Here is a 24,786-nt window from a genome sequence, read left to right on the forward strand (position 1 = left end):
AACCTTGTCATCTGATGTCACAGTGTCAATTAAGCATTGCCTGATCAGTTCTCCTTGCAGTCCAAGGGACTCTCAAGAATCGTCTCCAACACCACAGTTAAATAGCATCAATTCTTGGGCGCTCAGCCTTCTTCACAGTCCAACTCTCACATCCATACATGACCACAGGAAAAACCATAGCCTTGACTAGATGGACCTTTGTTGGCAAAGTAATGTCTCTGCTTTTGAATACGCTATCTAGGTTGGTCATAACTTTCCTTCCAAGGAGTAAGCGTCTTTTAATTTCATGGCTGCAGTCACCATCTGCAGTGATTTTGGAGCCCAAAAAAAAAAAGTCTGACACTGTTTCCACTGTTTCCCCATCTATTTCCCATGAAGTGATGGGACCAGATGCCATGATCTTCGTTTTCTGAATGTTGAGCTTTAAGCCAACTTTTTCACTCTCCACTTTCACTTTTATCAACTGCAAGGAGATCCAACCAGTCCATTCTGAAGGAGATCAGACCTGGGATTTCTTTGGAAGGAATGATGTTAAAGCTGAAACTCCAGTATTTTGGCCACCTCATGTGGAGAGTTGACTCATTGGAAAAGACTCTGATGCTGGGAAAGATTGAAGGCAGGAGGAGAAGGGGACAGAGGAAGAGATGGCTGGATGGCATCACTGACTCAATGGATGTGAGTCTGGGTGAACTCCGGGAGTTGGTGATGGACAGGGAGGCCTGGTGTGCTGCGATTCATGGGGTCGCAAAGAGTCGGACACAACTGAGCGACTGAACTGAACTGAGCTGATCAGCTCTACTCTGTTGAGTTCTCTGTCCTAAGAAACTCCAAAACTGTTTTCGTCTGCTTCTTTTGTAATACTTACTATACTCCACTCAAGTTATTTGCATGTTTCTGTTTACCTCTTCCAGCTCTTGAATTCCCCAACATAAGGAACTTTATCTTATCTACAATTGCATTCCTTTCAGATCCTAGCAGTCTTCTATCCCTCCTTTCTTTGTCCTTGTTTAGTCACTAAGTCATGTGCAACTCTTTCAGGACCCTATGGACTGTAGTCAGTCAGGCTCCTCTGTTGGTGGGATTTCCTAGGCAAAGATACTGGGGTGGGTTGCCATTTCCTCTCCCAGGGAATCTTCCCGACCCAGGGATTGAACCCACATCTCCTGCTTGGAAGGTGGATTCTCTACCACTGAGCCAGGGAAGTCCAACTAACCTTTTACCTGTTCCTTAATTCTGCAGCAACTATTGAATTTCTGCTTTGTGTAGCAACTGGTTAGGCTTTATAAGAGAAGCATTAATAAGATTCACCCACACCTTGAGTAAGCACATGGCCTAGTGGACCCCTGAGTGAATGAAGCAACAATAATATTCTGGTTCCCCCACTGGTGTGATCTGTGTTGATGACCGCCTCTTAGAGGGGTTGGTAGTTTATGATGCATGAAGTTGGTTTCCATATGCATTATACTCTAATGTCATCCCAGCCAAATGGACAAAACAGTGAACTGAAATCATATCAGAGAGACTTGCCCCAAGTTTCACACGATGTGTTTTGGCAAATCAATTGAGGAATGTTTTTCAAAGTAGCCACACAGCAAATAATCCTGTAGTGCTGTGACCTAAAGCCTGGATCTCAAGCCTGGATCTTCTTGTCAAAGATCCCTAGGCAATTCTAAGGTGTGATGAGGGCCAAAAATACCCACCCAAAGCTGCCGAGGAGCTTTTACAGCAGATGTGTGAACACAGCCCTCTTGATCTTGTGACCCTAAAACTGTCCCCACAATGCCCACAATATGACATTCCAGCACCTTTTCCTCAATAGACTGGATCTCCTGTTTTGTATTTAGTACCAGAAAGCACTTGCCAAGATAAAACTGACTCAGAAGTCTAGTTGATGAAAATGGGGTATGAGGGCCAAGAGTCCTTTGAATTCCAGCCTTCTACATGTCCCCTGAAGCCAAAGTTCCATAGTTGGAATTACTGCTCATCAGTTGACCATGGAGGTGGGCTGGGCTTGAACACTCATCTGGTGTGGCATGCCCCCAGCTGTACACTACAGACCACTAGATTCTCAAGACACTAACAGACAATAACAATGGGGTGGGGGGTCCATGATCAAATATCTTTGAGAAACACCACCCACACTCTCCTGCTGTTGGATATTGCCGGCTCTGGGATGCCCTGCAATTGAAAATATATTTATTGTGTAACTTCATACTTCCTAAACTTACTTGACCAAGGAACTGTTTTGCAAAGAATACCTGTCACCCAGGGGACCCGGTATGGAATTTAAATTCCTTCTGGTGAAAGATGATACAATGGGGTCTTAGGGGATGATGGAATTGGCTCAAGGTCAGGAAGCACCAAATATTCTGTCCTGAATATTCATTGGAAGGGCTGATGTCGAAGCTGAAGCTCCAATACTTTGGCCACCTGATGTGAAGAACCGACTCATTTGAAAAGACCCTGATGCTGGGAGGGATTGGGGGCATGAGGAGAAGGGGACGACAGAGTATGAGATGGTTGGATGGCATCACTGACTCAATGGACATGAGTTTGAGTAAACTCTGGGAATTGGTGATGGAGAGGGAAGCCTGCCGTCCATGGGGTCGCAAAGAGTCAGACACGACTGAGCGACTGAACTGAACTGAACAGGAAGCACAGTCTGCCAGTGCCTCCCTGTCTCCCCTGACTCACCAGGGCTTCCAGGACCCAGGCTATTTCCAGCTCCCTGACAGCTTCCCAGCCCCAGGGGTTTGTTTGCCGTCCCCGGCCCAGTCCACCTGGAAGACTGGCTGTGAGCCATCCTCTTACTGGCTTCCCTCCTCCTCCTCCTCCCCCTGCTTTTCCACCTGCTCTTCCCGAGATCAACCTCCTAATGAGTTCCTCCCAGGCTTGCTTTTGGGGAACCCCAAAGAGTTATTCAGAGCTTCCCTGGTGGCTCAGCTGGTAAAGAATCCGCCTGCAATGCAGGAGACCTGGGTTTGATCCCTGGGTTGGGAGATTCCCTGGAGAAGGGAATGGCAACCCACTCCAGTATTCCTGCCTGGAGAATCCCACGGACAAAGGAGCCTGGAGGGCTACAGTCCACAAGGTTGCAAAAAGTCAGACATGACTGGGTAACTACGCTACAACAACCTGAGTTTGGACAAATGTATATGACATGTATACATCATTAGAGTATCATACAGAATGCTTTCACTGCCTTAAAGCCCCTCTGTGATAATGACTGGGTTTTTACAAATGAAATTAGATTCAAGCTCAAGATTCTAGGTTTTCAGCGCACATAGACATTCTCTCCTGAGACAAGCAGTTAAATTCTGTCAAAATCAAGACGTTACACTTTTTTTTTTCCTTGTTACACTAAAAAAATTTTTTTTAAATATAAGGCTGTATTAGAGATAAAGCATTTTGCCTTATCTTCAGAAAGTAGCAGGGCTCCTCCATGTGAGTGCCCCATTAGTGAAAGGTCACAGACAAATAATCAGTCATGTTGCTAGAATGTTCTTTGAGAGCTAAGAAGAAAACAGAAATGCTTAAGAAAGTTGGACTCGGGAATTTCTGAACAGGCTGCACATCTGAGGTGGCTCCAGGCAGCCAGGTTTTTTTTTTTTTTTTTCAAAAACAGTGAATAAATTTGCTCAAGAAATTAGCTGTCAATAGCAGGGGTATGAACACCCAGCCAGAACTCTAAGTTTGGCCAAGGATCTCAAACTGTTTTCCAGATATATGGGGCTCAGTAAACTCTAACACATTTCCCCCAGCAACTTCTTTTCCCCTTTCGTTTCCAAACCCTGAAATTACAAGGGAACTTTGATGTGTGCTTTTTAAACAGTAGTTGATATCAAGTCAGCAGATAAGCATTTTCTGGTTTTTGCTTTAATGGAAGGATTTTCAAGAAATTAATACTTGATTTTGGTGAATGCTACTTTTCTCCATATTTAAATTTTGCACCCTCTGTTCAGGGTGGGCATTTATGGTTGAACTCTTCATGAGAGAAGCTTACACTTTCACAGGGAGGGGAGGAGGGGGACAGAGAAAGACCGAGAGAGGGCGAGAGGGAGAGAGTCTACAGGGGCTTCAGAAGACCTGCCCTTTTAGACCTGGGAGGAGGGAAACATCTACTGAGGCAGAGAAAATGCAGCCCTTGCCTGTCACTTTGGAGGAGACTCATGCTGTCGGAGGCCAGCTGGACAACAGTCAGCACAGCCGTGACAAGTGGATGAATAAGTTGTTAGAATCCATCTGCTCAGCTCCGAGTCCTTTCACAACTGGCTTGGTCAACAGTTGTGTGTTTCAAAGCACAACTACATCTGACTGCTCTTCATGAAAAGTCACGGTTGCCCAGAAATCCATTCCCAGAGGTCCCCCTTTTGTGCCCCATGAGGGTGTGACTGTGTCGCTCCTTTCTAATTGCTTTCTCCATCCGCAGCTCTCGTCACCCCCATGGCCAGAAACTTCCCACCTTCCTGGGGTCTGACTTTAATCCCAGACAAATGACCAGACCATCTGATTCTCTACTAGCCTAGCTCTGAAGACAGATTTCATTTTGAAGGATGGAGAGTCCATCTGAAAAGGTTGCTCTGTGTCACCTCGACCTCACACTGTGGAGCTCCTGCCAATGGACAACACCGGCCCATCTGCACATTTCGGACCATGACTCCTCCCACAAAGCCTCCCTCCACAAACATTCTACCTACTCCATACAGCTCATCACCCTGCAGTGCAAACCACCCTCCGCAGATTAAACAGGAGTTCTCCTCCAAGGAATGCTTTGAGACAGTGATGGAAAAGGTCCCTTTTGACCAAAGGTGACTCCCTTAGGAGCATGCCAGGGGACCAAAACGTCCACCATTCCTTTCTCTGGATGAAAACATGGATGGCAACTGTCTAGGGAGATGGGGGACAGGCAAAGCCGTTATCAACCCTAGGTTAACAAGGAACTTAGCAAATTTGCTGTGGCCACCAGCAGGGCTAATGAAAATGGATCGTGGACACAAAATATGTGTTTAGATCTGACAAGGAAAGATGCCTGGGGCACACGGGGCTGGGCGATCAAAATGCATTCTCCTTTGAAAAGGGAACCTGCCTGCAATTCTAGTGGGAATGTAAACTGGGGCAGCCACTAGGAAGAAGAGTGTGGAGGCCCTTAAAACATTAAAAATAGATTTGCTATATGATCCAGCAATCCCACCTCTGGCCATATATCAGGGAAAAACTCTAATTCAAAAAGATACTTGCACCTTCCATGTTCACAGCAGCACTCCTTACAATAGCCAAGACATGGAAGCGATCTAAATGTCCATCGACAGATGAATTGACAAAGAAGATGTGATGTATATACACAGTGGAATACTATTCAGCCATAAAAAAGAGTGAAATAATGCCATTTGCAGTTTATATGGATGGACCTAGAAATTATCATACTAAGTGAAGTAAGTCAGAAAGAGAAGTATATGGTAGCACTTATAAAGTGACAAAAAAGTGAAAAGTCGCACAGTCATGTCTGACTCTTTGCGATCCCATGGACTGTATCCTGCCTGGCTCCTCTGTCCGTGGGATTCTCCAGGCAAGAATACTGGAGTGGGTTGCCATTTCCTTCTCCAGGGGATCTTCCCGACCCAGGGATCAAACCTGGGTCTCCTGCATTGCAGGCAGATTCTTTACCAACTGAGCCACTAGGGAAGCTTATGTGGACTCTAAAACAAAATGATTCAAATGAACTATTTTATGAAACAGAAATAGACTCATGGACACAGAAAACAAACTTATGGCTACTAAAGGGGGATGAAGAAGAGGGATAAATCAGGAGTTTGGGATTAACAGATACACACCACTGTGTATAAAATAGATAAACAGGGCTCTACTGTATAGCACAGGGAACTATATTCAATATCTTGTAAACACCTACAATTGAAAAGAATCTGAAAAGAACACATATATGTCTATATTATATATGTGAACCACCTTGCTGTATACTTGAAACTAACACAACATTGTAAATCAACTTTACTTCAAAAAAATATCCCTCCTTAGTTAGGGGAATAAGACGGAGGTGGGCAGGCATTAGGAAACAAAACAAGACTACTGCATGCCTGTAAAAGAAGATAACCCCAAGGAGAAGACACACGGGTAGGAAAAGATGATGAAATGAGCATGAAAACAAGGCTGTAGCCATTCGGGGAGAAGACATGGTCTTACACATTTAGGAAACAGTCCCTGATCTGATTACCACTATCCTTATATGAGGTCAATATCCTCATTTCCATTTTACAGAGGAGTGTATCGAGGCTCATAGGAACTTCACTGCTTACCTCATTCACACGACTAAGTGGCAGGTTGTGGGTTCAAGCCCAGATTTCCCTCTAAAGATCATCATCATTCTATTTGGCTCCACCATCTTCCTAATAATTGCAATATTGTTAGGGGTACATATGTGCTTTCTCAGGGAAAGAAAAAGACAGAGAGGAAAAAAATTCCACTAGACTTCAGACTAGAGGCTTGGCCCAGAGAAGCAGAAGTGTCAGAGAACTCAACCTACAATTGTTTCTTAGCCTGACGCCCCACATTCTCTTAAGTCTGTGGCTCCCAACCGGGGACTCAGAGGTATTGTAAGGGATCTGTGTATCCATGTGTACATTGAATGTTGTCTGCAGACAACATACATCATGGACATCTATTTCTGTGATTGATAATATACCAGTTGATTCGAAAGTGTTATTGAATTCACAGGAGATATTTATCATTGTATATTTCCCAACCGAGGACTATTAAAAGCATAATTAGAATCATATGAGATGAGCGTCTTTGTTATTAAAAAGGGATTTTCAATCCTGCAACCCAGAAATCCCATCCTTAGATACGTACTCAAGAGAAATGCAGCAATGTGTCCATCCACAGACATTATACAGGAATAGTCTTAGAAGCATATTCAGAAATTCCCCAAAGTGAGGCAACTCGAATGCCAGCAATGGATAAACACTGTTCAGCAATCACACGGCAGATACAGCACCACAGCACACGTGGACAGACCACAAGTGTACACAGTGACAGGACAAACCTCACAACGCAATCCAGAGCAAGGGAGCCACACACATAAACAGGACGCTCTGTGTAATTTATACAATAAATTATGTGTTTATATAATAACTTAGATGATATTCAAAATATTATTTTGAATATTGCCAAAGAATTGATGCTTTTGAACTGTGGTGTTGGAGAAGACTCTTGAGAGTCCCTTGGACTGCAAGGAGATCCAACCAGTCCATTCTCAAGGACATCAGTCCTGGGTGTTCATTGGAAGGACTGATGCTGAAGCTGAAACTCCGATACTTTGGCCACCTCATGCGAAGAACTGACTCATTGGAAAAGACCCTGATGCTGGGAAAGCCTGAAGGCAGGAGGAGAAGGGGACGACAGAGGATGATATGGTTGGATGGCATCACCAACTCGATGGACATGAGTTTGAGCAAGCTCCGGGAGCTGGAGATGAACAGGGAGACCTGGCGTGCTGCAGTCCATGGGGTCGCAGAGAGTTGGACACAACTGAGCAACTGAACTGAACTGAGTATTCAAAAACAAGCAAATAAATCTATGCTGTTAGAAGTCAGGAAAAGGTTACCTTGAGGTGACTGGGGGCCAGTGAGTGGAAGTTGAGTGACAGAGCCTGAGAATGTCCTGTTTCTTGATCATTTGGTTCTGTGAGTGTATCCAGTTAATGGACATTCCTTGGGATGTGTGTGTGATTTGTCTGTTTTATGTTTCTATTTTGAGAAAAGACTTTTGAAACAGAGGGGGTCAGACCTCTAACACGAATGACCTCAGCTCTATACAAAGTTCATCCCAGCCAAGCCAGACATTGAGGTTTAGCCTCCCCATTTTTGCTCAGGTTAACTCCACAACTGCAAATCACCCACCCCACACTCTCTGACTATAAAAATCGTTTTTTATTCTTCCAGACTCAGCTCCATAGCACTGCCTCCAAGGAACCCTTTCCAGTTCTCTGGTCAGAAGGGAACTCTTGCGCCCCAAGCCCCAGAGAACTTTCATAGCAATTTCTCTGATCACAGCTCAGAGGTCCCCAAGCCTAGCACAGTATAGCTTGCCAAACAATAGGTCATCAACAAAGGTTTTCTGTTGTAATGATAACCTCCACATCTTAACCTCTGAATGCAGGATTTATGTTCACTTACCTCCTACCCTCAAGAAACTCATGGTCTTGGGAGAAACAGACGTCTACTCATCTTTGTATCACCCACCAGACCCAGCCAGTGACCAGCCATCCAGCCGGTGCTCAGGTAATGCTTCTGAATGAAGACGTATGTCCTCTGCAAAAAGCACCTGCAGTGAAAGACTCCTTGAAGACCTTTGCAGTTCTAGATCACACATGCACAAAGGCAGTAAAGAAGAATTGAAGATGAGCATCGCCCTCTCTCCCTGCTGGCTGGCATTGTAGTAGATGGATACTAGACTGCATACCCCCTTGGGGATCTAATTATCTCTACAGGCAAAAATGTGCTTTTTTTTTTTTTTTTTTTTACAATAAGAAAACTGAAGGCAGCTGATATGTTTGGATCACAGGGATGAAAACCTCAGCCCAATTCCAAGCCCCTTGGATCAACCTTGGCACACACTTCCAAAATGAGGAAAAGGCATCTGACAATCAAATCAACAAGGCAACGTCCCAGGAAAGATGACAGAAGTGGCCTCCATGGATAAGTCCTCAAAGCCACTTCATCCTTGTCGCCTGGGGAAGAAGCCTCCCCAGCGTGTCCTCAGTCTACCTCTCTGCCTCCTTCCTTCCCCGTTTCCTCCCCTTTTGTCACTAACCTGCACGCTATCTGAGACAAACTCACAATGGAATGATTTTTTTTCCCCCTTTAATCATTAGGGCAAAAATGAGTGGCGCTGGAGCACTAAGATCCCTGAATTAATAATATTGCTGCCATCCGTGATTTGGGCTTTCTCTGTCCTGGTGGCAGAAGCCAAAGTATGAGGAGATATTTTCCAGCATTACATTTTTAGATTTGTGGGCAGGCTGAGTGATCTTCAGCCAGCCTCTCAGCCCTCAGGCCTACATTCCAATGTCATTCTCTGACCACAGCATCATTCCTGGGCTCCCCCAAGTCATCGCTCTGGAGAAAATGAAGCACATTTCCAGAATTTAATTTAAGAACAACCCAGGCAACCTAAGGCTAACTGACAAGGCAGTGGGTCAAGTCTGCTAGAAGGAAGGGCAGATATTGGTGACATGGATGTGGTCAACACCTCCCACCAAGGAGATCTTGTATGCCTACATCAAGAACTTCATCAAAAGCTGGAGTTCACAGGTCCAAGAAGCCTCAACTGCCCACATCTTGTGCTTTTTATTCCATTTAAAAGATAACAGAGCATTTGAATTAAAATATGTATGGTAGGATTAACCTACTTACCATTTAAGTATCAACTTGAATTGCATATCTCATGGGAGCCTGGCAGAAGGCTTGTTCAAGCTAACACTCTTCCTTCAAGGCCTTTACTATGATTGTTATTTGCTAATAATTACATGAGCAATCCTACATACTATGGAAAAATAAGTTCCATGAAGACAAGGATTGAGGCTGTCATGTTCATGACATCAGTAGTACCTGGGAAATACTTGGTATACTTAATATTTGCTTGCTGGCTCCACGGATTACTAGAACCCATCCATCCAGCAACCTCCACCCTCCATGGTTAGAAAGAAGGGAAGCCAGAGAAGTGTTTTTCATGAGCCCATACAGATGGTGAATCCATGATCAATTTTCATTCCTTCTTCCTTTCTCTCAGACTTTAGGGCCTCAAATGGTCTCCTGATCCTAATTTATGGCTCTGCCATCCTCCAAGTTAATCAGTTCAAAGCCTAAGCAACATCACTGATTCTGTCTGCCTTGCCAATCTGCCTACTTCCGACTCACTGATGCTGCCTCGAAAGGCTTTCTTTCAGCCCCACCGCTCTCCTTCCCCTCAGTCACTGCTGTGCAGGACCTTGTTTCCCCTCTCTTGGACCTTCCACTGGCCTTGACCTTCACTCTCTCTTTCAACTAAATCTCTTCATTTCTAGCTAACAGATAACTCTTAGTACTTTCAGATCACTCCCTACTAGAAAACACATTCATACGTTTCTCACACTGCAGTGAATAACATGTAAATATCCTACTTTAGAATACTCTTCAGTCCCCAGGTTGTCTCCAGCCGCCTTCCAGATGATCCGTCTATGCCCAGTTGAAATGCCATTTTCACACAGGAAGTCTTAGCTAAATTGATCTCCACATGAAAAAGCAACCAAACGCTGCCACCACATTTTTAAGAACTTTGTAAATGTTCAATTTTATAAATTCTAAAGCATCTCTTAAATTGTTCCTATTAGTCTGGAAAGATCTTCCAGTCATAATCTAGATCATACTGGTTTTTGTTTACCATTGAACGCCTAACACGATGTCTGGCACAGAGTAGCTTTTCAAAACTATTTCTGGAACTTAATCAAATTCATTCCTTCATTCATTCTTTCAAACATGCAGTCTCTGTTTACTATCCCTGGCTCCACCCCAGGAATAATGACGTAGAATAATTGTGTGACCTCAGACACGTACCTCTCATGCACCCATAGCTCCTTCATCTGCAAAACAAGCTATGCTGTGGACCAAATAAAATAATGCATGTAAAGCACTAACCCCAGGATCTGATGCATAGTATATGCTCAATACGCATTAACCTCTAATTATTTAACAAGGCACTCTGTTCCACTGTTGGGCAGCTATGATTACTAAAACATTTCCCCCCAATTCTGAGTTAAAACAGACCTTCCTATAACTCGTCTTCACCCATCAGAGCTTCTTTGCCTGTGGCCAACAAGAATGAAGTGACTCCAAAGAAGGCTCAGATACACTTTTAAAAACCTGATTCTCGGCCCCAGGCCTGGAGCTGAGAAGGGAAAACTGGGGTCAACTGAGGAGAGAAGCTGGATTTCATTAACTCCATGGGTTTCTGAAAGGGGCTACGGTTCTGTAAGTTGGTGTTCATTTCTACCTTAGGACTTTCGCTCTGGGAGTCCAATATACTGCTTAAATTTCACTTATTTCCTTCAGCTGTAGGATTTGGGCAAGAAAGGAAAAATCCGCACAATGACTTCACGTTTGGCAGTCATTTGCCCTTGGCCAAATTAGTCTGCAATTACTCAAGAATGTCAGGAGTTTCCAAATTAACTTAGGCCGTCTGATGCTGAGAGGGCTCCTGATGGGGTGGGTCACGTCCATGACCTGAGTCTTGGGGCGTGAGATGGACCCAGCTGTTCTGCGGAGGCCTGCGTCCAGTGTCCTCACTTTCCCCAGCACCTGGTTCAACTCCTGCCAGGAACCATGACCCTTCAGGACTTGTTTTCATTTCTCTGGCTTCCCACTCCCTCTTCCGCTGGACTTTCCACCTCTGGGCTAATTATTTTTTTTAATAAGTGGACTTCAGCCGACAGAAGGTTCCCTTCTTTAAGACAGCGGTTTCTCCCTTGCTGGACAGTTGTTCTGCTGTGTTCTGCTCGTGCGTGCCAGGTCACTTGAGTCGTGTCCAACTCTTTGTGACCCCACGGACAGTAGCCCGCCAGGCTCCTCTGTCCATAGACTTCTCCAGGCAAGAATGCTGGAGTGGGTTGTCATCACCTGCTCTGGGGGAACTTTCTGACCTGGGGATCAAACTTGCGTCTCTTACGTCTCCTACATTGGCAGGCAGGTTCAGGCAGCTTCTTTACCACTAGAGCCACCAGTTTGCACAAACCAAGTTGTGCAGAAACTTCCACACCTCCACACAGGTATGAGGGCTGATGATGCTATAAGCCCATTTTCAGAAATCTGAAACCATTTCTAGAACATTCAAGAAGAGTCTGTAACTCTCCAAGGCTTGGCAATGATTTATTGTCAACTACCTTCAGAATAATCTGTAATTCTCTTCAACTCAAGCACCTAGGGAAAATGAATTATATAGTATTTTTACAAAATTCATTGAGTATCTACTCTAACCCACAGCCTGGCAGCCTAGCCTCCTAACTGACCTCTGTTTCCACTTTTGTCCTTTATATTCTATTCTGTATTAGACCCCAGAGTGATTTTTTTTTTCAATATAAATCATAATATCTTATGCCTTGTTTAAAAATGTTCCATGGCTTCAACCATATTCCGGATGAAACCACGGTTGTTGAAGCTCTGAACACCTTGGTTCCTTAAGTTTCTCTGCTCCCCCACAACCTGCCCCGCTTTGTGTACCATGCACACACAGGGCTCCTCCGAGTTCCTCAAGTGTGTGGAGTCTGTCCTGGCTACAGGCCTGTAATTTTTGTACTTCCTCTTTCTTCCATCTGGACTCTTCTTCCCAAGCTTCTAAATATATGTCTCAGTCACATATTTTTGCTCTCACCTTGCATTTAGCTTTCTCAGGGAACCAGAAAATAGAAACCCCTTCCTCAACCTGCAAAGCTGCTCTTTAAATAATTCAGCATATTTTCTTCACATCAGCCTTCCTGGGATGCTCATGACTTATGTCGTTGATGGCCCCAATTCTACATAAATAAAGAGGCTAATGAGAGTCAACAAGTATGACTGGCTGCGCTGACCACTGTGGGGGGAAATATATCAATCCTGTAGTCCTTAGACAAATGTGAATCATATAGAAAAGTTAGCAACATAGCAGTCATGGAGCCCCACCGCCAGAGAGGAGGATTAAAAAGAGGAAACACTCCCTTCTTTTGAGCAGCATCTTGCTCACTTTGTAAGAAGGAATGCTTACCCAGGATGGAGCTTCTCACTGCCACTGGAAGAGCCAAGTTTGATGGGATTGCGACAACAAACAATTGTTTCTTGAATATTCCAATTTCCTTCTAGGATTGAATTACCAGCCTACTTCATACTACTTAGACGTCACAAGAGAAATAAAACTAATCAGAAGAGGAATTTCTTCTTGATCACCATCCACAGTTCCTTTCCTCAGCAGCAGACTCTTTTTTTTTTTTTCCATTTTGGTTTTTAATTATTTGTTTTGGTCCCGTGAGGACAGACTGTCTCAAGAGGCTTTATAACACTGAGAACTAGGATTCAAAAAGAAATCTGAGGGACTTTGACAGCGGTCCAGTGGTTGCGACTCCAAGCTTCCAGTGCAGATGGTGGGAGTTCGATCCCTGGTTGGGGAACTAAGATCTTGCCTGCGTCTTGTTAGGACTTCTTCTTTGTCTTTGGACGTGAGGTACCTCTTTTGGTGGGTTCCAGTGTCCTCCTGTCGATGGCTGTTCAGTAGCTAGTTGCAGTTTTGGTGTTCTCAAGGAGATAAGCACACATCCTTCTACTCCATCATCTTGAACTGGAAGTCAAAGGGAGATTCTTGATACAGAAACCCTTCTCCGTGCTGAATGAACACGTCTGTGGCTTGTGAAGTTAGTGAGAGCATGCCCAGGTGTCACAAGGGTTAGAAGCTGAAAACACAAAAATAAAAGTAAAAAAAAAAAATAGTAGCAATATTAGTGAATCCTAACATTAAGCAAGTGCTTATTGTCTGCCAGAAAAGCATTTAAGCCTGTTATAAATGTTATTTCACTTCAATCCCATACATGTGGCTCGAAGATGCTGATCTTATCTGTTTTACAAGAGAAAAAAAATGAGGCACAAAGAGATGAAATAAACTAGCACAGAGTCATTCAGGCCATTAGTGGAGTGTCAGAATTTGAACCCAAGAAATCTGAGTTCCACTCCTCCGTCTTAATCACTTACTGCTCCTCCATGTGCCAGAGGGACTTAGGGGTCAGGACGTCACAAACAGTGCTGACCACACCCACGAACTCAAACTCCAAGTCCCAGAGGGACAGGGTCTGCAGAAGTGGCCACATAAGGCGTCTGCCAACATGTTGAAATCATGAGAGACGGTGATGAGTCCACTCAACCCTGCTCCTGGAAAGTTCTGGGAATTCTTACAATGTCTCTCCCTCTCTTCCACTGGGCAGATCTTTTGTATATAACCCTGTGTGTGCCATTTCAACACACTCCCCACCATCAATTTCTTCTCTTTCATCATGTAGTCAATGATAATTCTGAATCTCAGTTCTAATCACATTGACCCTAGTACCCTCATTACCTACTGAGCCACCAGATTTCCCTGCCACAGTCTCCTGTTTAGCCCAAAGGGCTGGAGAAATTTCCCCAGCATCTTGTTTGGTTTCTGACTCCTTGAACAGTGCAGGCTGGTTGCTGTTCTCAGTACAACTGAGCAGAAGCACTCACTCACTCAATGTGCTCCCTGTTAAAGTATCCCAGTAATTTTCACTCCTATGTCTTAGGCAGCTTGGGCTGCTACAACAGAACGTTAAATAGACCGGGTTGCTTAAACAATTGACACTTATTTCCCACAGTTCCGAAGGCTGGAAGTCTGAGATCAGGGTGCCAGCGTGGTTGGGTGCTTGGTGAGGGATCTCCTCCTAGTTGACAGACCACCCAGCCTCTCACTGTGTCTTCCATGACTGAGAGAAGAGGGGAGGCACTAGGGAGAAGGCGTCTCGCTCCTATCACTTTGTTTAAGAATATCAACCCCATTCGTGGCGGCTCCACTCTCATGATCTAGTCACCTTCCAAACGCTATGCTTCCAAATACCATCACATTGCAGATTTGGGCTCCAACACATGAATATGGGAGGGGGACACAAACATTTAGTTCATAACACCCCAAGCGCCATGATCTCAGTACAGCACATCCTGAGTTTGGGCACACCTTCCCCTGAAGCAGTGGCAAGCAAGATTTGGCAGGGACTATGCCAGTGTAACTCCAGATGCAACAGTGAACTCCCATTTCACTAAGGCAAGAACAGGAGTAACCACTTTCCCAGCACACTCATCTCACTCACTGTTTTCCAGCCACTCATCCTACAGTTCTTCAAATACACCAAGCTTCCCACCTCAAGCCCTTGCCAATTCCATCAGTCTGTGATGCTCCCCCTCCATTTATACACAGAGGTAAAACTTTCCTTTAAATCATCTTTCCTTTAAGCCTCAGCTTAAATCCTCAGTCTACAGAGGGGGTGTCTATGGGTGTATTTTTTTTTTTTAATTAAAGTAACGTCCTTTCCCAATTAATTCCTATTTTACCCCCTTCCTTCCTTTCTTCCTTCCTGGCATGTACCACAGTCTCTGATTCTTCTATTCATTTCTTTATTTTCTGACTTCTAGTTGGTCTTTCCAGAAATGATATAAATGGAACAAGGTCAAAAATTGTGTCCAGGGGAAGGAGGGGTAGACTGGGATGAATTGAGAGGCTGGCGTTGACACATATGCACTATTGATACTCTGTATAAAATAGATGGCTAATGAGAGCCTACTGTAGAGCTCAGGGAACGCCACTCAATAGTCTATGTATGTTTGTGTGTTAGTCCTTCAGTCGTGTCTGATTCTTTGTGACCACACGGATGTAGCCCACCAGGCTCCTCTGTCCATGGAATTCTCTAGGAAAGAATACTGGAGTGGGTAGCCATTCCCTTCTCTAGGGGATCTTTCTGACCCAGGGGTTGAACCCAGATCTCCTGCATTGCAGGTGGATTCTTTATCATCTGAGCCACCAGGGAAGCCCACTCAGTGATCTGTGGTGACCTAAATGGGAAGGAAATCCAAAAAAGAGGGGATGTATGTGTATATATAGCTGATTCACTTTGCTGTAAGCAGAAACTAACAACATTGTAAAGCAACTATACTCCAGTAAAAATTAATTTTTAAAAATTATGGTCAAAATAAAACAAAAAAGGAATACAATTGTGTCTTTCTTGTTCACCATTCCTGACACATACTGGCAGTTCAATGAATATTTGTTGAATGATTGAATAAAATAATTACACAATATATAATCATAAGGAAAAGGAAGGGAGTCACAAAATAAATACATCAAATCTTTTACTCATATATAATGTTACAACCAGGAAATAATCATCTCATTTAATTTTGTAACAATATCAGATTTCAACATGACCTCCCTGATTTGTTCTTTTGCTACTAAAACAAACCGGTCCTCCTCTTTCTCCTGGACTATGATTTACCATCATACTTACTCTATTGCCTCTGAAGAATAAATCTCATTTCTCCCAATGGAACCCAGTTTTTGGAGATTAAAAGTTGACATCCTTATGAGATATCAACAAAGAAAAGACAACTTGAAGAAGCAGATGTGGCTATTTTAGAAGGAAAAAAAAAGTCTACATTCTGTTTTGACTTTGCAAGTCTCAAAGAATTCTTTCATGACAATGCATGGAGAACTACTTCGTGAAAATAAATAGCCACAGTGGAATATGGATTTAATTGCTTGAATTGCTGCATTAGCTAAAATAAAACAGCTGTGATCACATTCTGGGATAAAAACCATTGTTCAACAAAGACTTCTATTAAAGATCACCCCAGTGATGAGTCTGGCTTTCTAAAATCAGGCATACCCCTTCCTGGACCACCCATTGTCCTTAGGGTAACAGTGATTCCAATTTGGGGGGCATCTGGGTTGGACAAATGTTGTCTGTACCACAGGGCACAGGACTGCTTGATAGATTTTTCTCTTTTTCACCCAATACACAGCTCAAGTTACTCAAAATTATCCAGCAAAACAAATTCCTTTAATAGTTCCATAATCCCAAGACACAGGAAAGGTGTTGGGCTGGCAGCTGGGGTTTTAGAGTTCCAATTCACTAAAAGATGAAACTTGAAGCAAACCTTGTCCAAGTTCTTCCCAAAGAATCCTGGTGAACAGACCATGGTCCCTTAAAAAAAATAAATAAATAAAAGTCTCTGAAGTGGTGGGTTTTGATATTTCTCGGGCCATAGAGCTTTTCCACGGAAAATTTCTAAATGTATCGACACAAAGTTTGAAGCCTTGCCTCCAGAAGTTCTGTGTACACCCTAAAATTATCCATAAACCACAAACTCAGAACGCTTATTCCAAAATGCAGAAGTAGGGCTTGAGATGGGGCAAGCCAAGAATTCAAATGTTTTTTTCACCAACCACCATCGTGTATCAACTTTAAATAACTGCCACACTCCAGTCCCACCTCTAACCCATCTGCAGACCTCGAAATCTGCGATCAATATCAAGGGAAGTTTGATGGAAAAGAAAGCCCAGAGGGCAATTAAACTGAAAGTCACTCAGTCATGTCCAACTCTTTGTGACCCCATGGGCTATACAGTCCATGGAATTCTCCAGGCCCAGAATACTGGAGTGGGTAGCCTTTCCCTTCTCCAGGGGATTTTCCCAACCCAGGGATCATATCCAGGTCTCCCACATTGCAGGTGGATTCTTTACCAGCAGAGCCACAAGGGAAGACCAAGAATACTGGAGTGGGTAGCTGACCCCTTCTCCAGTGGATCTTCCCGACCCAAGAATCGAACTGGGGTCTCCTGCATTGCAGACGGATTCTTTACCAGCTGAGCTATCAGGGAAGCCCAAGTACCAGAGGCACCACTCCTTCTTTCTCATCTATACCCCTTCTCAGGGGAACTTGCAGAGAAAAGATGGAATGAGAGGTTTTCGGGTGAACCAGTGCCTGAGAGTTGCCTGATGACTATCAATTGATCAGTAGCCTTATTTCATCTGCATAGTCCCTGTTGCGATGGTGTGAAACATTCACGACTGTGACAGCAGGGGATAAGGTCAGTGGACCAGTATCTTTCCTAACCTTCTCTGCCCATCCTTCAAGGTCCTCCTTCTCTAGAATGTCTCCCTGATGAATTTAGCCCTAATTCCCACAAATAATCTCTCTCCTTTTGGGGTTCCTATTTCACCTGGTGAACTATTAATATAGAGATAATTCCCCTTCTTGTTTTCGTACTGTTTCTTCTTATCTGCCTCCTGAGTACTAGTTCTTTAAGAATATGAGTATGCGTGAAATGCCTCTTCATCCCACATAATACACAACCCATCATAAGCACATAGCAGCACCTGCTACTCTGGCCTGCCCCCAGAGCTGCTGCTGCTGCTGAGTCACTTCAGTCGTGTCCGACTCTGTGCGACCCCATAGACGGGGCAGCCTACCAGGCTGCCCCGTCCCTGGGATTCTCCAGGCAAGAACACTGGAGTGGGTTGCCATTTCCTTCTCCAATGCGTGAAAGTGAAAAGTGAAAGTGAAGTCGCTCAGTTGTGTCCGACTCTTCGTGACCCCATGGACTGCAGCCCACCAGGCTCCTCTGTCCATGGGATTTAGCAGTCAGCGTCTATTCCCCTCTTTCCCGAATTCTTTCCTAGTAACCGTATCTCAGTTTCCCTTGAGAAAACTACCCTCCTCCAGCCTAAGTTCATTTGTTTCAGAGAGCTTAATTCTATCCCTTGATTCTAGACATGGGCCTAGGTTGATCTAGGTTGGACCAATCAGCATAAGCCAATTTACTGGTGCAAATGATTGGTTTCTGATTGTCGCATGATCCAAGCTGGGCCAATGAGATTCAGTCCCGAAACTCTGGCAAGAATTACCAAGGAAGTGAGTCATCTCTTTCTGGGCAGGCTGTCGGGGCTAGTGAGCTGGCGTCCTGTCAGGTGACCTGAGAATTGCTCAGGCCCCTGGCTTCCCTGAGCTAGTGACAGGCATCCTGTCATCACCAGGGGAAGACCCGCTCAAGAAGAAGCAGTTGCAAGCGGGGGCTGAGAAATACAGAACCAATGACTAAGTCCTAGGGACCTGGTTCCTCGGTTCAGCCCAGCCAGAAGCTAGCCCTACCTCCCAAAGTTTTCAGTTATACACAGTGAACAGCTACTAAATAGTATCTCACAGTATTTGAACCAGTTTGAGTGTGTTTCTGTCACTTCTACAGAAACAACCCAGATTTGCTTAATGCTTCATAAATATTGACTGAATTAACAGTCATTTTTAGTTTTGGAAATGTTGGATGTATTTGGATTATTAAAGCCTACTAAGTACCTTTTTTTTTTTGCAGAAGGTCAGCTGCTTAACTTTCGTCTTTGGCAATGAACACCGATATCCTCATTAAGGAATGCCCTTTGGAACTGGACAAATGAACTTGGATTCCCAGCTCTGCCACTTACAAAGGGTGTGGCCTTGGGCATTTTACTTAGGAATCTCTCAACTGAGGAAGACCACAGTAAAACAATGTACATTGTTACTGGAGGGGTTAGTTTTATGTAGATGATGGAATGAAGGGTGGAGAGACGAGGCAGGATAGCATTAGCCAGTTCCAAGAGCAGATGAGCTTTAGACTAAGGCAGGATCACAAGAGACACAGACCAGAGGACAAACTGCAAAAACTGTGGCATATTGGCAAATTCAATGTGGGATGCAGGAAAAACAAGTAAAAGTTCCTGGAAACTAGTTCAATTATTTTTAGTATGAAACATTAAAATAAAAACAGATTTGCAGCCTGCTAGACAGGTGAGGGGGCTGCGCTTAAATTCTAGTCTATCTAGATGAGTTATCTTTAATAACACAGATAGCTTTGGAGTTATATCTGTAGCTTCCTTCTTCCTTGTGAAGAAGTTGAGTGGCTTCTTGCTTCTAGGCAATAGCTGTGATTTAAAGCTGTGTTTCCCAAGGTATTAGAGGGTCTGCTGGTGGTAGGCAGGTGGTTTTAGGCGGATTATAGGATGACTATTTGCACAGACAAGACATGAAATAATTCTGAATCATGTTGGGGGAAAGCTGTTTCCTTTCAGGCCTCTTGATTATTTTGTCAAGGAAAAGAAAAATCTCATAGGGGGCCTAAAACGTCTTTAACACCTCTTTCTAGCACTTGCTAATCCTCTTCCTTAATAGGGAGCAGGTCTCAAGCTTAAAATTTTGAGGAGGGCTGAGTATCCATCTAAGTAATATCGTTGTTTGCTGAATTTATCTTGACACATGCTTTCTATCAATGGCAAGTGGAACTTATTTTCCACTTATAATAGCTATACGTCTCTTTTTAAGATAAATTTATTTTAAAAAGTTGATCCTATAAAGGCAGCTAAAGAAATGTGGCACACAGCCATGGCAAGAATTGGAAGAGCATCTACAAAAAAAAAAATAATAATAATAACTGTCCGGGGCCAGGGGTTCTAAAATGTCATTCATCAGCGGTGGGACTTCTGGCACTTGGACAGATGTCGTCTTAGGAGGTATATACCCGGAACACCACTGAGCGCGTGACTTGCTGCTAAAAGCCTACAGTGTGTCTTAAATGTGTCTATTCTTTGGACAGGTACCAGGGCCAAGTCCAGCCCTGCTCTGTGCGCAGCACCCTTGCAAACCCTTGGGAGGCCAGCGCGATCTCCTAAGCAACTTCTGATTCTAAACACTCCGGGAGTTTGGTTCACTCGTTGTGAATAAGCACTCTCAGTGTGGAAGCACCGGGGTTTCTCCCAGACGCGCTGCGCTCGGCTGCCTGCGCCTCGGCCGGGTGCATCAGCACTTCCCGGACGCCCCGCCGTGCTTCTGCGCAGCGTCGGCTCAAAGGTGCCGCGGGAGAACTCCGGACACGCACACCAAACCTTCTGGCCTGGCACTGTTTGGTTTCGAGAGCGATCTTTTGTTTAGTGAGGAGTCGACAAAAACACTTCTGGCTGAGCGGAGGAGCTCTAACGCTACTAAACTTCTCCCCCTAGCGGACCTTTCGTTAAGACGTAAATCATTCAGAGGTGGAAGTCCAAAGACCACGGAACGAGAAACTTTAATTTCACACTCAAAAACGGCACTAAAAAACAAAAACAAAAAAAAAAGGAAAAGACGTTGCCAACCTTGTTCAGTTCGTGCCTTGTGCCTTTTTTTTTTTTTGCCAACTAAGATGAATAGAAAATGTATGTCATCTGACGTCGCTTGAAACTCATAGAAGTTTGATGTTTTCACACCAAAAAGTGGAAGGGCAGAATCTCGAAGTAAAGGCCAGCACCAAGGTTTTCTCCATGGACAAGATGGATGGCTTCCAATGCTGGGTTAAGTGGTTTTTCTTCTTCTGTGGTGCATTAAGAATAAATGAAATACATCACCGACCCAATGGACATGAATTTGAGCAAACTCCAGGAGACAGTGGAGGACCGAGGAGCCTGGCATGCTACAGGCCATGGGGTCTCAAAGAATCGGATGTGACTTAGCTACTGAACAACAACAACAACATAAATATAGACAGTTGATCTTCAAAAACAACAAAGCAGGCTTTACAACAAATGGCATTGGAAAACTGGATAGTCTAAGGCAAAAAGAGAAGAAAAAAATCTAGACCTTTCACAAAAATCAATTCAAAATGGATCATAACGCTAAATGTAAAGCACAGAATTATAAGGTTCCTGGAAGATAACATAGAAGAAAATCCAGATGACTTTGGGTATGGTGATGGCAGATACAACACCAAAAGCGTGATCTATGCAATAAACAATCGATAATCTGGTCTTGATTAAAATTAAAAACCTCTGCTCTGTGAAAGACACTAGAGAGAATGAGGACTCAAGCCACAGACTGGAGAAGATATTTGCAGAAGATACAACTGATGAAGGACTGTCATCCAAATATACAAAGAGCTCTTAAAACTCAACAGTAAGAGAATGAAGAAACTGACGTAAAAAGGGCAGAACTGAGTGGATGCCTCACCAAAGAAGATACACAGATGGCAAATGACTATATGAAAAGATGCTCCACAGTGCCTCAAAAAACTAAAAATAGAACTACCATGGGATCCAGCAATCCCACTCCTGGGAATATATCCACACAAAACTATAATTCAAAAAGATACATGCACCCCAGTGTTTACAGCACCGCTATTCACAACAGTCAAGACATGGAAACAATATAAATATCCACGGACAGATGAATGGATAAAGAAAAAGTGGTACATATATGCAATGGAATACTACTCAGCCATAAAAAGAATGAAATAACATTTGCAACAACATGGATAGGCCTAGAGATCACCGTACTAAGTGAAGGAAGTTAGAGCAGGACAAATACATGGTATCACTTATATGTGAGATCTCAGATATGATACACATGAACCTATCCACAAAACAGGAACGGACTCTCAGACACAGAGAGCAGACTTGGGGTTGCCAAGGGGAGGCTGGGGAGGGCCAGACTGGGGGTTTGGGGTTAACAGATGCAGACTATCATTACAGAATAGATCAACAGTGAGATCCTACTCTATTGCACAGAGAACTATATTCAATATCCTGTACCAAAGCATAATGGAAAGGAATTTTAAAACAAGATGCTCCATATACTGTTATTCAGTTCAGTTCAGTCGCTCAGTCGTGTCCAAGTCTTTGCGACCCCATGAATCGCAGCACACCAGGCCTCCCTGTCCATTACCAACTCCTGGAGTTCACTCAGACTCACGTCCATCGAGTCAGTGATGCCATCCAGCCATCTCATCCTCTGTCGTCCCCTTCTCTTCCTGCCCCCAATCCCTCCCAGCATCAGAGTCTTTTCCAATGAGTCAACTCTTCACATGAGGTGGCCAAAGTACTGGAGTTTCAGCTTTAGCATCATTCCTTCCAAAGAAATCCCAGGGCTGATCTCCTTCAGAATAGACTGGTTGGATCTCCTTGCAGTCCAAGGGACTCTCAAGAGTCTTCTCCAACACCACAGTTCAAAAGCATCAATTCTTCAGCGCTCAGCCTTCTTCACAGTCCAACTCTCATGTCCATACATGACCACAGGAAAAACCATTATTAAGGAACGGCAAATAAAAACAAGGACATGCCACAACACACCTATTGGAATGTCAAAATCCAGAACACCGATAACAGCCCACGCTGGTGCGACAGGAACTCTCATTCACTGCTGGAAGGAATGCACAGCAGGCCAGGCACTTTAGATGACGGTTTGCTGCTGCTGCTAAGTCGCTTCAGTCGTGTCCAACTCTTTGCAACCCCATAGACGGCAGCCCACCAGGCTCCCCCGTCCCTGGGATTCTCCAGGCAAGAACACTAGAGTGGGTTGCTATTTCCTTCTCTAATGCATGAAAGTGAAAAGTGAAAGTGAAGTCGCTCAGTTGTGTCCAACTCCTAGCGACCCCATGGACTGCAGCCTACCAGGCTCCTCTGTCCATGGGATTTTCCAGACAAGAGTACTGGAGTGGGGTGCCACACACTCTTACCATGTGATACAGCCATCATGCTCCTTGGTATTTATCCCAAAGGGCTGAAAACGTATATCCACACAAAACCCTGCTCATTGATGTTTATTACCAATTTGTTCATAATTGTAAGCAACCAAGATGTCTTTCAGTAGGTAAATAAATAAACTGTAGGACATCAAACAATGAAATAAAAAGTTTCATTGTTTCATCAATGAAACTCTCACATTTGTTTCATCGTTTCATCAAACTCATAAAAAGAAATGAGCTATCAAGCCACGAGAAGACACAGAGGACACTTCAGTGCACATTACTAAGTGAAAGGAGTGAGTCAGAAAAGGTTACACACTGAGTCACTCAACTATATGACATTATCAAAAAAGGCAAAACTCAGGAGGTGGTAAAAGGCCCAGCGGTTGCCAGGAGTTGTGGGGGTGGGGAGGGATGAATAGGCAGAGAAGATCTTTACTGCTGAGAAACTCTTCTGTGTGATACTATAGTGATGGAGACATGGCATTATATGTTTATCCAAACCCACAGAATATACAACACCAAGAGCGAACCCTAAGGTAAACTATGGACTTTGCGTGATAACGATGTGTCAGTGTGGGCTCACAGACTGTAACGCATGGACCACTCTGGTGGGGATGAGGCCCTACTGTATAGCTCAGGGAGCTCTACTCAGCGCTCTGTGGCAACCTAAATGGAGGGAAATCTGAAAAGGAGGGGATATGTGTACATGTATAGCTGATTTTTCTTGCTGTAAGTAGAAACTAACACAGCGTTATAGAGCAACTATACTCCAATAATTTTTTTTAAAGCTAATTTACTTAGTGGAAATTTTTAAAATGTGAGACAACTTTCTAAATTATAAATTTTATGAACTCTAAATACAGATCAGGGATTTCCAGAAATTTAGCATCTGATTTGAGATGTACTTGTATGTGTAAAAATACACACTAGGTTGGAAGACTTGGTATGAAAAAAATAATGTACAATATCTATGAATCATTTTAAGTGAGTATATGTTGAAATGATAGTTTAGAGCAAATATACAGTAACAATTGATTTCTGAAATTAATAAGATTATGAAATTAATAGGCTAATTTCACATTTTATTTTCTAGTGTGATTCCTAGAAAGTCTAATTTATATATATGTGATGTGCATTATATATCTATTAGACTGGGCTATTCTAGACTATGAAGAAAGTCCTGGAAATAGAAAACGATTATTTAATTATTTTATGTTCACTTCCCAACATAGGATATGGTAAATAATAAGTGTTGAAGAATTATTTCTTTGATATTTAACTAAGTGAATGATTATCCATATCTGACAAGGCTGAGTGAGAGTAGGGCTATTTGTTCTATATTTTCTAGCTCTGTGCTAATTTTTTCCATTGACTAGCATAGGGCTTTGAAAATCATGGTAATAACTACAACTATCATTTTCATTCACCTACTATGTACACTTTTAATCTATTAGAAATTTGTTGCAAATTTAGAATGTATGGGAAGTAATTTGTCCAAAGTTATGTTACTAATAGAATTCAGCAAATGCTTGCTTATGAATCACTGAATGAATGAACAAACAAACTGGAATGCCTAAGAAGAATGAGCATAAAATTTTTCTAGGCCTCTGTTGCTTTGAATGTGAATATGAATCCTTTCATTTTTATCTGATTTGAGATTGCTTGTCCCAGCTTAGAAAGACTCGTAAGAGATTGTCAA

The sequence above is a fragment of the Bos taurus genome, chromosome 18, assembly GCF_002263795.3.
Source record: "Bos taurus isolate L1 Dominette 01449 registration number 42190680 breed Hereford chromosome 18, ARS-UCD2.0, whole genome shotgun sequence".
Classification (NCBI taxonomy): Eukaryota; Metazoa; Chordata; class Mammalia; order Artiodactyla; family Bovidae; genus Bos; species Bos taurus.